This window comes from Schistocerca nitens, chromosome 1, assembly GCF_023898315.1.
Source record: "Schistocerca nitens isolate TAMUIC-IGC-003100 chromosome 1, iqSchNite1.1, whole genome shotgun sequence".
Taxonomy (NCBI): domain Eukaryota; kingdom Metazoa; phylum Arthropoda; class Insecta; order Orthoptera; family Acrididae; genus Schistocerca; species Schistocerca nitens.
The window spans coordinates 639,211,393-639,224,564 of NC_064614.1; positions in this window are offsets into that span (position 1 = coordinate 639,211,393).

Consider the following 13,172-nt stretch of genomic DNA (forward strand, 5'->3'; position numbering starts at 1 on the left):
GTGAGCGCGCCAAGTTTCCCTCGCTTGAGACAGATAGCGGACCTGCAGGACAGTTTCAAAATGGGGTCTGCAGGCGATGTACGAGTACGTTACAAGCAACGTGCCGTCATTGAATTTCTCGCTGCAGAGAAAGAAACTGTGGGGAATATTCACAAACGCTTGTGCAAAGTCTATGGAGCATCTGCTGTCGACAGAAGTACTGTTAGTCGCTGGGAACGGAGGGTGAGGTCATCAGAAGGCGGTTCGGCGGAGCTCCAAGATTTACAGTGGTCGTGGAGACCAACCACGTCTGTCACACCTGACACACCTTACATAGCCCCCTCGGACTTCCACTTGTTTAGGCCATTAAAGGATGTCATTCGTAGAAGACATTTTGAGGACGATGAGGAGGTGATTCACACAGTGAAGCAGTGGCTCCGCCGCCAGGACAAGGATTGGTACCAACAGGGCATATACGTCCTTGTTTCGCGCTGGAGGGAAGTCATAAATCTGGATGAAGATTACGCGTAAGACTAGGGTGTGTAATTCTCATTACGTTCAATAAAGAACTGTTGAAGAAAAAAATGCGGTGCATTACTTTATCGTAAAAGAGTATGGTACAATGGTCGAGTAGCTTCTCATAAGCCACGAATTCCTGTAATTAGTTCGAAGGGAGGCTTCACATGATGGATTGGTAACGAGTGATTTGGAATCATGAAGCATGCTGTGCTCTATGGCAGTCCGATGGAAGGGTTTGCGTTTGACTATTTCCTGGTAAGTGTTACATGCCATAATGTGTAGTGCCAACAGTACTGTACAGAGTGGGTGGTGTTACGACATGGAGATGTTTTTCGTGCTCAGATTGTGGTTCCCTTATTACGCTCAAGAAAATGCTAAATGCGGAAGGATAAGAACACAATTGGTAGCATCGTGTGCTGCATACAGTACCGTTGGGTGACGATGATTGTTTGTATGACAATCCACCTTGTTGTGAAGCAGCATCCATTAGGAAATGGTTTATGGATAATAACGTTCTATAAATGGAGTGGCCTGCACAGAGCCGCGTCCTGAAACTAGAGCAACTTTTCCATGCGTCGGAACGTCGACTTCGCTGCAGACTTCACTCAGTGGCTTCCCTTGAACCGCCATTCCTCCACAGGTATTGAAGCACACCATTGAAAGTGTTCCCAGAAAAATTCAAGGTCTCATAAAGGCGAAGGGTGAACAGATCCCATGTTAATGTCGACTAATAGACATCCTGATCATTTTGATCAGATAGTGTAAATTATTAAATAAACCACAGAGTTATGGAATAAACTGAAAAATTTTAAACGAGACTCGTCCGACCAGGCAAAATGTTTTCGGTCATCAACAGTCCAATGCTGGTGTTGACGGGCCCAAGGCGAGGTGTAGAGCTTTGTGTCATGCATCCTTCAAGAGTACATGAGAGAGCCTTCAGCTCCGAAAGCCCATATTGATGATGGTTTTTTGAGTGGTTCGCACGCTGACACTTTTTGACGGTCCAGCATTGAAGTCTGCGGCAATTTGCAGAAGGGTTGCACTTGTGTCATGTTGAACGATTCCATTCAGTCGTCATTCTTGCAGGATCTTTTTCTGGCCACTGCAATGTCAGAGATTTAATTTTTTACTGGAGTCCTGATATTCACGGTACACTCGTGAAATGGTTAGTACCTCAGATATGCGGCGTCCCATCGCTCGTGAGCCGACTGAAACACCACGTTCAAACTCAGTTAAATCTCGATAACGTGCCATTGTAGCAGCAGTAACTGATCTAACAACTGCGCCAGACATTTGTTGTCGTATATAGCCGTTGCCGACCGCAGCGCCATATTCTGCCTGTTTACATATCTCTGTATCTGAATACACAATCCTATACCAGTTTCTTTGGCGCTTCAGTGTACATGTTTTATTGTTAAAGCTGTAGAATGCAGCACTGTTAATACTTCAGTGCAGGAAATATATTTCCAACACCAGACGTCCATTTACCGTGACTGTTTTGTATCCCACCTACTACCGTGAGAAACATTAAGATGCTAAAACTACTACTGTCAACACAAAAAAATATATAGATTATTTGTGATAAATGCACTAGACTGCTTGCCGGAGGTGTATAGTGGCTGTTGTTCACATCCGATTACAGTTCAGAAATGATGCTACTCATGTAGCAGTCCTTTAAAATCATTGTCAGCAACGGAAAAGGCATTAGCCAACGACATCTTATGAGGAAATAGATAAATGCGTAGCAGCACTGTTTAACATGTGGAGTTACACACCATGAACAGAACACAACCTCTTCCACACACATAACAACTGTCAAGCAAATGTGGACAAAGGGTTTGCAGTACTTCACAAATACCTGTCACTGATTTAGAATCACTGCAGTTATGAAACTGAAGACTCGATTTATGGATGGAGCACTTTGTAAATTGATCCATTCTGTAGCCGTGATGGCTGAATGTTGGACACCACAAAGATCACAGAAACACATTTGTAGGTCAACAGGACCCTCGCACCATGCCTGACTGGTTCGGGTGGGCTCAGCAGCAGCCCATGCCTTAATCTATAAATGTCCATTCATTCCACTCGCGCCCATGGCCATGGGCTGCACTACACAGTGCCATGCTACAAGTTGTGACTGACGAGCCGATCAAATTACCTCGCTATATCGACTCATCATTCTGTCTACCATCACATTCAACACAAGTGTTTATGACCTTCCATCTCTCAACATCGACCATCATTCAATCCCTCCAACATGACACTTTCAATCATTGTTCAGAACTCTTATTATTACGATTCCAAAAATCGCATACGATGTTCAATGCTGTCAGTACGTCTCATAATCTCAGTAGCCGATTCTAGCCGTAAGTCCAAACAAAAACCTGATAAACAGTATTACGTTTCTTATAGGCCACCAGCCATAAGATGAACTGCTTCTCTTAATAATTATGTACGTGCAACACATTTATCGCTTACCGGATGTGGGTTACTATTTCTGTTTACACCTTCCAACTCTGATACATGGACCCCAACCCGAACATGGTATCCACAATTTGTCACAAAATCACGCATGCATAGAAACGGATTACAGTGGTGGTTCGTGTGCTGACGTTATTCTATTGTAAACAAAGACGGAGGAGAGCACAGTTATGCTACTTTGCGTGTTGGATTGCCAAGCTGGGACCTATCACAGCCTCGCCCCCTCTCTCCACTGCCACCTGAGGCGTCGGCAACGGCGGTGGTTCTTGCAACATCGTTTCTAAACTAAAAGGATGTACCTTTCTGACAATACTTCAGACCATATATGGCGTGGATCCATACTAAACGTTATCCGCGAAGTATTACGCAGATGGATCCATCCCAACCGTTACCATGGAGTACACGCAAGTGGACTCGCCTGATAAAATATTTCTGAACACATAACGCTAGTGGATCCAACTTTCGGGTGCAACTCAGTACTCACCCACAAACTTCAAGCACCGCAGCCGCCGGCCGCGGTGGTCTCGCGGTTCTAGGCGCGCAGTCCGGAACCGCGCGACTGCTACGGTCGCAGGTTCGAATCCTGCCTCGGGCATGTATGTGTGTGATGTCCTTAGGTTAGGTTTAAGTAGTTCTAAGTTCTAGGGGACTGATGACCACAGCTGTTGAGTCCCATAGTGCTCAGAGCCGTTTGAACCATTTTTTTGCACCGCAGCCGTCGACGGCGATTACGACGACGACAGTGCCTCAGGTGTCAGTGGAGTGAGGAAGGGATGGTGTGGGGAATGCCAGCTTGCGTATCCAACACGTGAAACAGCGTAACTGTCTTCTACTACGAGAGAGTGGCCGAGCGGTTCTAAGCGCTACAGTCTGGAACCGCGCGACCGCTACGGTCGCAGGTCCGAGCCTGCCTCGGGCATGGATGTGTGTGATGTCCTTAGGTTAGTTAGGTTTAAGTAGTTCTAAGTTCTAGGGGACTGATGACCTCAGAAATTAAGTCCCATAGTGCTCAGAGCCATTTGAACCAATTTTTTTTCTGCTATGAGCGTGTTTACAACAGAATAACGTCAACACCCAGCAGTAATCCATTTACATGCACGTGTACTTCTGAGACAGTTTATAGATACCATGACCGGATTGGGATCTATGATATGAGTTGAATGGTGGAAACAGAAATAGCAAGCAATTTCTGGTACGCAATAGGTATATATATACACACGGATAAATACTGAAAGTATGGAAGGAAGTCACGAAATCAGTAAAGCTCTGGCACATGTTCTTGCTGGATGTCTGTACTTATAGTTAGAGTGTAGCGGAAATCCATCAGTTCACAGAATAACTGCTTGGGAATTTACCAATCATGCTGCAGGCATGGATCTGTGACTGAAGTCATTTCCATAGGCGTGTGTAAAGTTTTGCTACCTGTACCGGAGAAAAGCCAAGTCAGTACGGGGCGTTCTTGTAGTGGTGTAGGAGCTTAGAGTTGTGATGATGGATGATGCAGTTTCGGTAACAATTTATTGCAGTTTGGATGTAATTTTGACAGACATTTAGATGCGATTTGGGAGCACTTTGATACAATGTCAACCTCCCAGACACTCAAAAACTAGAAAAGCTTGTGAACTGTGCTCTGTTTGCATTCAGTTTTAATTATTAACCTATAAACTATGTGGAGATTCGTAACACCGACTCCAACAAAGACAATATAAGTATTACACAGAAGCGCTATATTAAAACAGACGAAATGTATTTCCGCCAATCCAGGGTAGTGTTCTCTGCCGTACCATAGAATACAAATATATCCGTATTAGTGCTGGTCCTCGCAAACAACGTTTTTCTCACACGTATTAAGGAGAGGAACCAGTGCATCTGTGTTGTGACCTCCTGCGATACTCTTGTTGTGGTATCACCGCCAGACACCACACTTGCTAGGTGGTAGCTTTAAATCGGCCGCGGTCCATTAGTACATGTCGGACCCGCGTGTCGCCACTGTCAGTGATCGCAGACCGAGCGCCACCACAAGGCAGGTCTCGAGAGACGGACTAGCACTCGGCCCAGTTGTACGGACGACTTAGCTAGCGATGCACACTGACGAAACTTCGCTCATTTGCAGAGCAGATAGTTAGAATAGCCTTCAGCTAAGTCAATGGCTACGACCTAGCAAGGCGCCATTAGTAGTACATTGCATGTATCTGCAGAGTCTCACTTGTATCGTCAAGAGCGATGTACAACAATGATGGATTAAAGTTAAGTATTCCAGCAGCTACGTACTTTTCTTTATAGCATTCATTACGTATCCTGTTTCAGACCTATCTCTAGCCTACGTGAGTTAACGCGTGCATTCGGCCTCCTCAACCAAGTAGTGTGCGTAGTGTTGGCTAACTGCTAACACTACTCTTGTTTTGGTGGAGTTTTTTCTGTCTAAATGCGAGGCCTGACGACGCTCTGCAGCAGGAAGGAGTACGGAGCGAGTCTACACGAGGCATCGCGGGGGATGAGTTGGCGCGTAGTGCTCTGCTGTACTGCACTGGTGTTGTCACTGCGGCTGCGGTGGTTGTTGGCGAGCGGAACTGAGTGAGGCTGTAGTCACCGGTGATAACAGGCTCTGTTCAAGAGTCATGCGCCCTTTGCACTGTGACGAGACACCCGGAGTTTGGCTTGGCTTGCAAACATACGGCAGCTCCTTGGATTAGTTTTGAGATGGTGAGCTATTTGCCTGGTGGATCGTTTACAAACCGTGATTTCTCCCTGTGGCCACTCTGTTTGACTGAAAGGCGATCTTCTAAAACGCTTGAGCGTTGAGTTGGAATCATTTTTAATCACGAGTGGAATTAATTGATTTGTGCACTGGTTGATTTTGCTATCAGCTGTTGATTGCTGTCAATTGTGGCCGATATTCGGCAAATTTGTATCTTATCTGAGTGAATTGCTACTTTCACGAATTTCCACAGAATTCCCTGCCTGCGTGCTGAAGGTTAACATTCAACTTAAGTTGGATTTTCCTCCGCTACTTTCTGCCTGTGGACTGTTGTAGCTTGTTCAAAATCACGTGTCGTCAAAGGGTGGTATTCTTAGTAGTCAAACTGTATGCAGGTTTTCATTCTTTACAAGGTCAGAGTCCTGAGTGGCTTTGCAGATTATCTTTAATGAATGTTAATTTGAGTCAATCTGTCTTAACAGCCGAATTAACATCAGCTGTACTGCAGTTTGTTACGCAATACCGAATATAAGAAACTTTCAGCTGAATCTTCTCTCCATTTGTTTTCTACCTTGATGATTCTGTATTTTACCTTTGTGGTGATTCGTTTAAGCGAATTCCATGTCAATGTTGGTTTTGTGCCTGTAATAGAAGCTGTTGTCAGTGTACAGCCCGTGCTGGTTGTTGTTTCCGTTCGGATCTCTCCCACGAAATTCAGATGCGCGGCCGATGTTGAACGCCAACCGTCAGTAGTGCACTAAGATGTGTTTAATCTTTTCAGGCTACTCCATTAAATCACCTGATATTTGTTGCATGCCTGTCTCCGTAAGCTGCAGATTTTTTGGTTGTCAGTCAGTTTGCTGTTAGGACAATTTACATTTGAATAGTTTGAGACTTTGATTGCTATAAATTGTGCTGCCGTATTGACATTTTGGAGTGTAAGCCTGTTTGTCTTGCACACCTTCAAAACTTGTTTGCTTAAATGGGTGGTAATTCTTTTAAATTTTGTTTTAATTAATTCTGTAACCATGATTATACCACCGGCAGCTTATGATAATATTATTCTGTAACTGTGTTGTTACCAGTGTTTGCATGCCAGTTTTGTCAAATAAATCTCTTTTTTTTTGCATCCTCAAATTGTGGCTCAGCATTCCGCTCCAGCAGCCTTGTTCCCTGCTCCCTACTTTATCAGTATCGAACAGACTTAAATCGTTCCATATTATAGAAATTACTCCTACTAAGTGCAGGTAATGCGCTATGTGTATGACAAAGAAAACTGAAGCTAATCGACATCGAAGTCATGTAAAGATAGCTGGGGCGTATGACGATAATAACTGTAAGTGGAAAAATAAGAGGCAATTGCAGATGTGCGAGCAGGGCTTACATATGGCTTCACACGTCATGTATACGGAAATCTGGTTACTATGGGGTGAACAGTACGGTATGAACAGTAAACAGCAAAGCAGACTGGCAACATGTCAGAGTACTGGTTGAAATCAATACGATTCAGTGTTCTTGGCGGAGAGGGTGGACTGATGATACATATATTCGTCTTCATAGTTGGATTTACTACACAGGTTGGAGAAAATTTTAAACCTGGATAGCTAGGGAACCAAAATTACTAATGTTGTGTAGGTCGAGAATGCGCCGTTTTTAAAGTACAGAAACTTGGTGCCGCGCCTCCGATTGGCCATGAGATTGCCCTGTTGCCTTTCGTCGGTTAACGCGCAGCACCATGGTTGTCAGTTCACACATACAAACGTCCCTCGCCCTGCCATTACCCCAACGTGATACGCACACGTATCAAACAGGTCTTGCTGTTTGTCTCCGCCTCACGTCAGAGGCATTCACGCGTAAGCTTCACTTCGGAGCACACACACGTCACCTGCGATTTAGTCATGCAGTAAGCATGGCGGCAAAGTATTCGTTTGAAGAACGATGGGATATGGTTTTTGTTTATGGACTAGCCGACGGTAACACGCATGAAGCTCGACGGTTGTATGAGGAACGGTACCCAGTAAGACGCCACCCACACGCGCAAACATTTACAGCAATTCACCGTCGTCTTGGCGAAACAGGCTCGTTAGCAGGATATCATCGTGATGGTGGAAGACATCGAACACGACGGGATGCTGCATCTGAGGAGACGGCTCTCGAGCGCTTCGAGGAAGCATCTACCACCTCGAGCGGTTGGACGCAAGATAGCGGTCACTCATCCGTTTGTCTGAGAGATTTTGAGGGATGTCAGCCAGCATCCATTTAGTTTCCACCCTGTCCGAGACCTAATGTAGATGTAGATGTAGATGTAGATGTAATCCTGTGACGGACTATGAACACAGGCTAGGATTTTGCTGGTGGTTTCCGCCACGTGTTGCACGAGATCCCGACTTCTCCACCATTGTGTTGTTTACCGACGAGTGCACCTTCCATCGGGATGGCCTTCACAACACTCGAAACATTCATTACTTGCCAAGGGGATACCTTCACGTCACGTACGTCCACGGACGCCAGGAACGATTTTCGCTCAACATTTGGGCAGGCATTGTGGGTGACCATCTGATTGGGCTGGTCCATCTACCTCCTCGACTTACCGGGGCAAATTACCTACACTTTTTGCAAGAAACTACCCGGCCTGCTGGAGATGTTCCCCTGGAAATACAGCTACGCATGTGGTTGCAGCATGATGGGGCGCCTGCACGTAACAGTCGTTCTGGGCGCAGATACTTAAATGAACTGTTCGACGACTAGGTATTGGTAGAGGTGCTTGTAGGACATGGTACCCACGATCACCAGACCTCACGCCACCGGACTTTTTCCTGTGGGGTTCTTCAAGGTTCTGTTTCATCCACCCAGATGTGAACCACCTAGAAACGAAGAGAAATTAATGGATCGCATTCAACACGCTGTCAATCACATTAGGGCAACGCCAGGAATATTTAAAAGAGTTCGGCAAACACCGTTCTACGTTACCAAAGCTTGTGTCGCATCAGAGGGTCGCAAGTTCGAGCACCTGCTTTAAGTAAACAATGTCCTAGATACAAAAAAAGGCCCTTTTCAGGGCCGACACAATTTGTAAAAGACTTTCTATACACGATCTAACGGCTGTTAACGTGTTATGGCTTTTCATAAAACTATAACGGATGTGTTGGGACCCCAAGGGATTCGCCTCTAGGCCCCCAGGGTGGGACACTGGGGCGCTACCGTCGAGCGTGCAGACCACCTTGGATACATCACGATCTACTGCAGGAAGAGCATTCGCGGTCATGCTTGTCCAGAGTATCCGGCAACAGGGCAATACCGCGGCCAATCGGAGCGCGTGGCGCCAAGTGTCCGTAGTTTAAAAATGGTCCGTTGTCGACCAACAGAGCATTAGTAATTTTGGTTTCTACTGGCATCAGCTATCCAGAGCTAAAATTTCGTGACGATTTTTATCCACCCTGTAGAGATGAAACTGCCATATAGTCCTAAGCATGAGCAAAGCTACCTAACAGCGGACCATGACCGCTGTCATATGAAGAGCTCCCCCATGTGCGGTTATGCATTGTAAGCCATAGAAATAAATGCACCCTGAAAAACCCCGTGTGTTGTAGTAATATTGACTGTGTCCAACGATTTTGGGGTTAGAATACTTAATGAGACCAGCATTTCTCGGCGTCCTGAGTGACATTTAAGTGCCGGATCCTTCCAAGAAAGCTACTGAAGTCGCCGCTACAGGTTTGGAAGCACAAGCACGTCTGGGATGTGAGTTGACTTTCCAGTTTACACGCATCTGTAGGATCGCACACATATAGAAAGTTTCGACGTTTAGCACTTTGCATGAGGGATATTGCTCGTTGTATTATTTCAACCAAAGTCACACACACGTTCGTAATGGAGGGGTAGTTTAGCGACGATACAGAACTAAGAACCATGATGAATGTCATTGTCTGAGAGCATCACATGATCGACGGTATGAGACGTCTTGTTGACGTGACAGGTCATCGAGAGCAGTGGTTTGGAACTTGAGTAATTGGGTAAAATGCGTTCAAATTATGGGAAACCTGGTAAAACTGCGAAAAATGTTTGAAAATCCGTAAAAATGAGGAATATACAAAAAAATGTGGGTACTTACCTTTTTGCTTGGTTGTATGAAAATCATTACATTGCTCCACCAGCGTGATTGACAACTGATGGAACACATATCTTAGCTCTATGGGCTTAAGTCGTGAAGACCATCCCCCTGTTCCAAATACGGTTATACATTGTAAGCCATAGAAATTCGGGTAAAATGCGTGAAATTATGGAAAATCTGGTGTTTTTGCGAAAACTAATGGAAAATACGTAATATTGAGGAAAATACGAAAAAAGGAAGGTACTTACATACCAGCCTGAGTGTACAAAAATCATTCCATTCCTCCCCCAGTGCGATTGCCAACTGATGGTGCACACTATCCATGTTCTACGGGTTTCATTCCTGCAGAATACATCCTGTTCCACGTGTGGTTATGTATTGTAAGCCATAAAAATGAAAGTGTCCAAAGATTTAGAGATCGGGATGAACACCACCTAGGACACTGAAACAGTGATCATGTACCTGGGGGCAATATGAGCAATCACTCCTCTTGGTGTCTTTGAAAATGAAACACCGTGAAATCTGCTACCCTGTCACTGTGGAACATAAGATTAAATGTACAGGTCATAACCTTCTGACAGCTGTTTGGAAACGCTCCACAATGGTGCAGACTCTGCCAGTTTCCATATGTTACGATGTCTTCCTCATTTTCGTTAACGAGAAACACCGCGCGTATTTTTTATTTCCTCCATCCTGTGTGTGTTGTGGGAGCAGTACACCCTGCACTATGTGTTGGCCAGTTTTCTGTGAGAGCCAATGGATCTAAACAAGTAAATGTTAGTTTAACACCTGACATAGACCTAAATGTCATGGTAAGGTAGTAAAATGTATAGTGTTGTACAAAGCAGTAGTTGTACACTACTATGTGCCGAACTGCTTACGAGACTACAACACAAGAACCCTTCGAGATGTTGGACACGGCACTGTTGTGTTACTGTGTTTGTGAGACACTTCCTCCTACACTGAGGAGATAGAATCATTAAGAGAACTAGTGCATGTCGCAGCCGGGTGGCCAATAAGAAACATATTACCGTTCAGCAGGTTTTTGTTTGGACTTAAGTCTGGTATTGGCCACTGAGAACGAGAGACGTATTGAGAGCATCGAACATCGGATGCGAATTTGGAATCATAATAATAATACGAGGTCTGATCAGTTGTTTAAAGAGTGGTCTCTGAGGGGTTGAATGACGATCAGCGTGGGGAGACGGAACGTCATGAACACTTGCATTAAATATGATGATAGAGAGAAAAATGAGTCGATATAGCGACGTAGACTGACCAGCTCGTCGGTCACGACATGCAGCGTGGCGCTGCGTAGTGCAGCAGATGGTCTTTGGCGTGAACAGAATGAACGGATATTTCTGGATTAAAGCATGAGCCACGCTCATCGGCCGAAGTGGCCGTGCGGTTCTAGGCGCTACAGTCTGGAGCCGTGTGACCGCTACGGTCGCAGGTTCGAATCCTGCCTCGGACATGGCTGTTTGTGATGTCCTTAGGTTAGTTAGGTTTAATTAGTTCTAAGTTCTAGGCGACTGATGACCTCAGAAGTTAAGTCGCATAGTGCTCAGAGCCATTTTGAACCACGCTAATCCTCCCTGAACCCATTAGGTGGGGTGCGAAGGCCCTGTTGACCTACAAATGTGTTTCTGCGATCTTTACAGTATCTGACATTCAACCATGACCATTACAGAATGGATCGATTTACAAATTGCTCTGTCCATAAATCGAGCTTTCAGTTTCATATAGCCGGCTGAAGTGGCCGTGCGGTTAAAGGCGCTGCAGTCTGGAACCGCAAGACCGCTACGGTCGCAGGTTCGAATCCTGCCTCGGGCATGGATGTTTTTGATGTCCTTAGGTTAGTTAGGTTTAACTAGTTCTAAGTTCTAGGGGACTAATGACCTCAGCAGTTGAGTCCCATAGTGCTCAGAGCCATTTGAACCATTTTTCAGTTTCATAATTGCAGTGGTTCTAAGTCAGCGACACGGTCTGTGAGGTACTGCGAGTCGAGCTTCTTCTTTGTGCCACCTACTTGTTCCACACAGTCAAAGAGGATGACTGGACGTGATTAAAGCTCAAAAAGTAGTAAGACTCCTTTGCACAGTGAAAGTAAAATGATGTTCTACTACAATTTCAAAAGAACAATTTGACGTATTTACCGGAAATTGCGAAAGAAATATAAAATAAAAACAATGGCACTCGATATCGCCATTTCATTATCGATATATCGCAGACAAAAGACGTAGCCGATAAATACCAATATCTCTTGGATAAAATATCGATATATCGATATGTTATAAACAGTCGTACTGCAACCCCAACATAAACATTAGCTTGACAGTTGTTTGGTTGATTTGGGGGGAGGGGAGCAAACAGCGAGGTCATCGGTCCCATCGGATTAGGGAAGGATGGGGAAGGAAGTCGGCCGCGCCCTTTCAAAGGAACCATCCCGACATTTGCCTGAAGCGATTTATAGAAATCACGGAAAACCTAAACCAGGATGGCCGGACGCGTGTTTAAACCGCCATCCTCCCGAATGTGAGTCCACTGCGCCACCTCGCTCAGTAGCTTGACAGTTATTGTGTGTGCGGAAGAGACTGTGTTCTGTTCATGGAGCTAGTGAAGCATGGTGTGTAATTTCGCATGTCAAACACTGGTGCTATGCGTCTGTCTATTTCTTTATAAGGTGTCGTTTGTTCGTGCATTTTCCATTGCTGATGGTTATTTTACAGGACTGACATAGGAGTAGCACAATTTCTAAACTCTAGTCGGATGTCAACAGTAGGCACTTTACACCTCCACAAAGCTATATAGCGCATTTTCTTCTTTTGTGTAGAAGGTAGTAGTATTATTATCCTTAAAGTTTCTCTCCATAGTGAGTGGGAAACAAAACTTGCAGGGCGAATGTATGTCTGCTGTTGGAAGTATATTTTCTGCAGTGGAGTATTAACAGTGTCGCATTCTACGGCTTTAACAATATAGCATGAATACGTGCAGAACCATGTAGCCTTAGGATGTTTGTTAATGTTCTATGATCATTTCACTCTTTCCAAAACCTTCTTGGTATGGACTCTAAACAGTACAATAATCCTCCAGAGTTGATAGCGCAAGTTATCTACCTAAAATGTTCCAACCTCCTTATGTTTGGAGCTGTATCATGCATAAACCATATGTTTCTTCTTCTTCTTCTTCTTCTTCTTCTTCTTACCTCTCTGTTATATCACCACAACACTCTCAAATTTTCCAAGCTCATAACCTACTATACTGCAATAAGGAGTGCTAACCTCCTCAGCATGCGCACATCTTGAGAGATCGTGCCTACATGGAGGGACTCCGTGAGTAAGGTTGGTACGAAACGGTCTTCGTAGAACGGCAGTTAGGGTACTG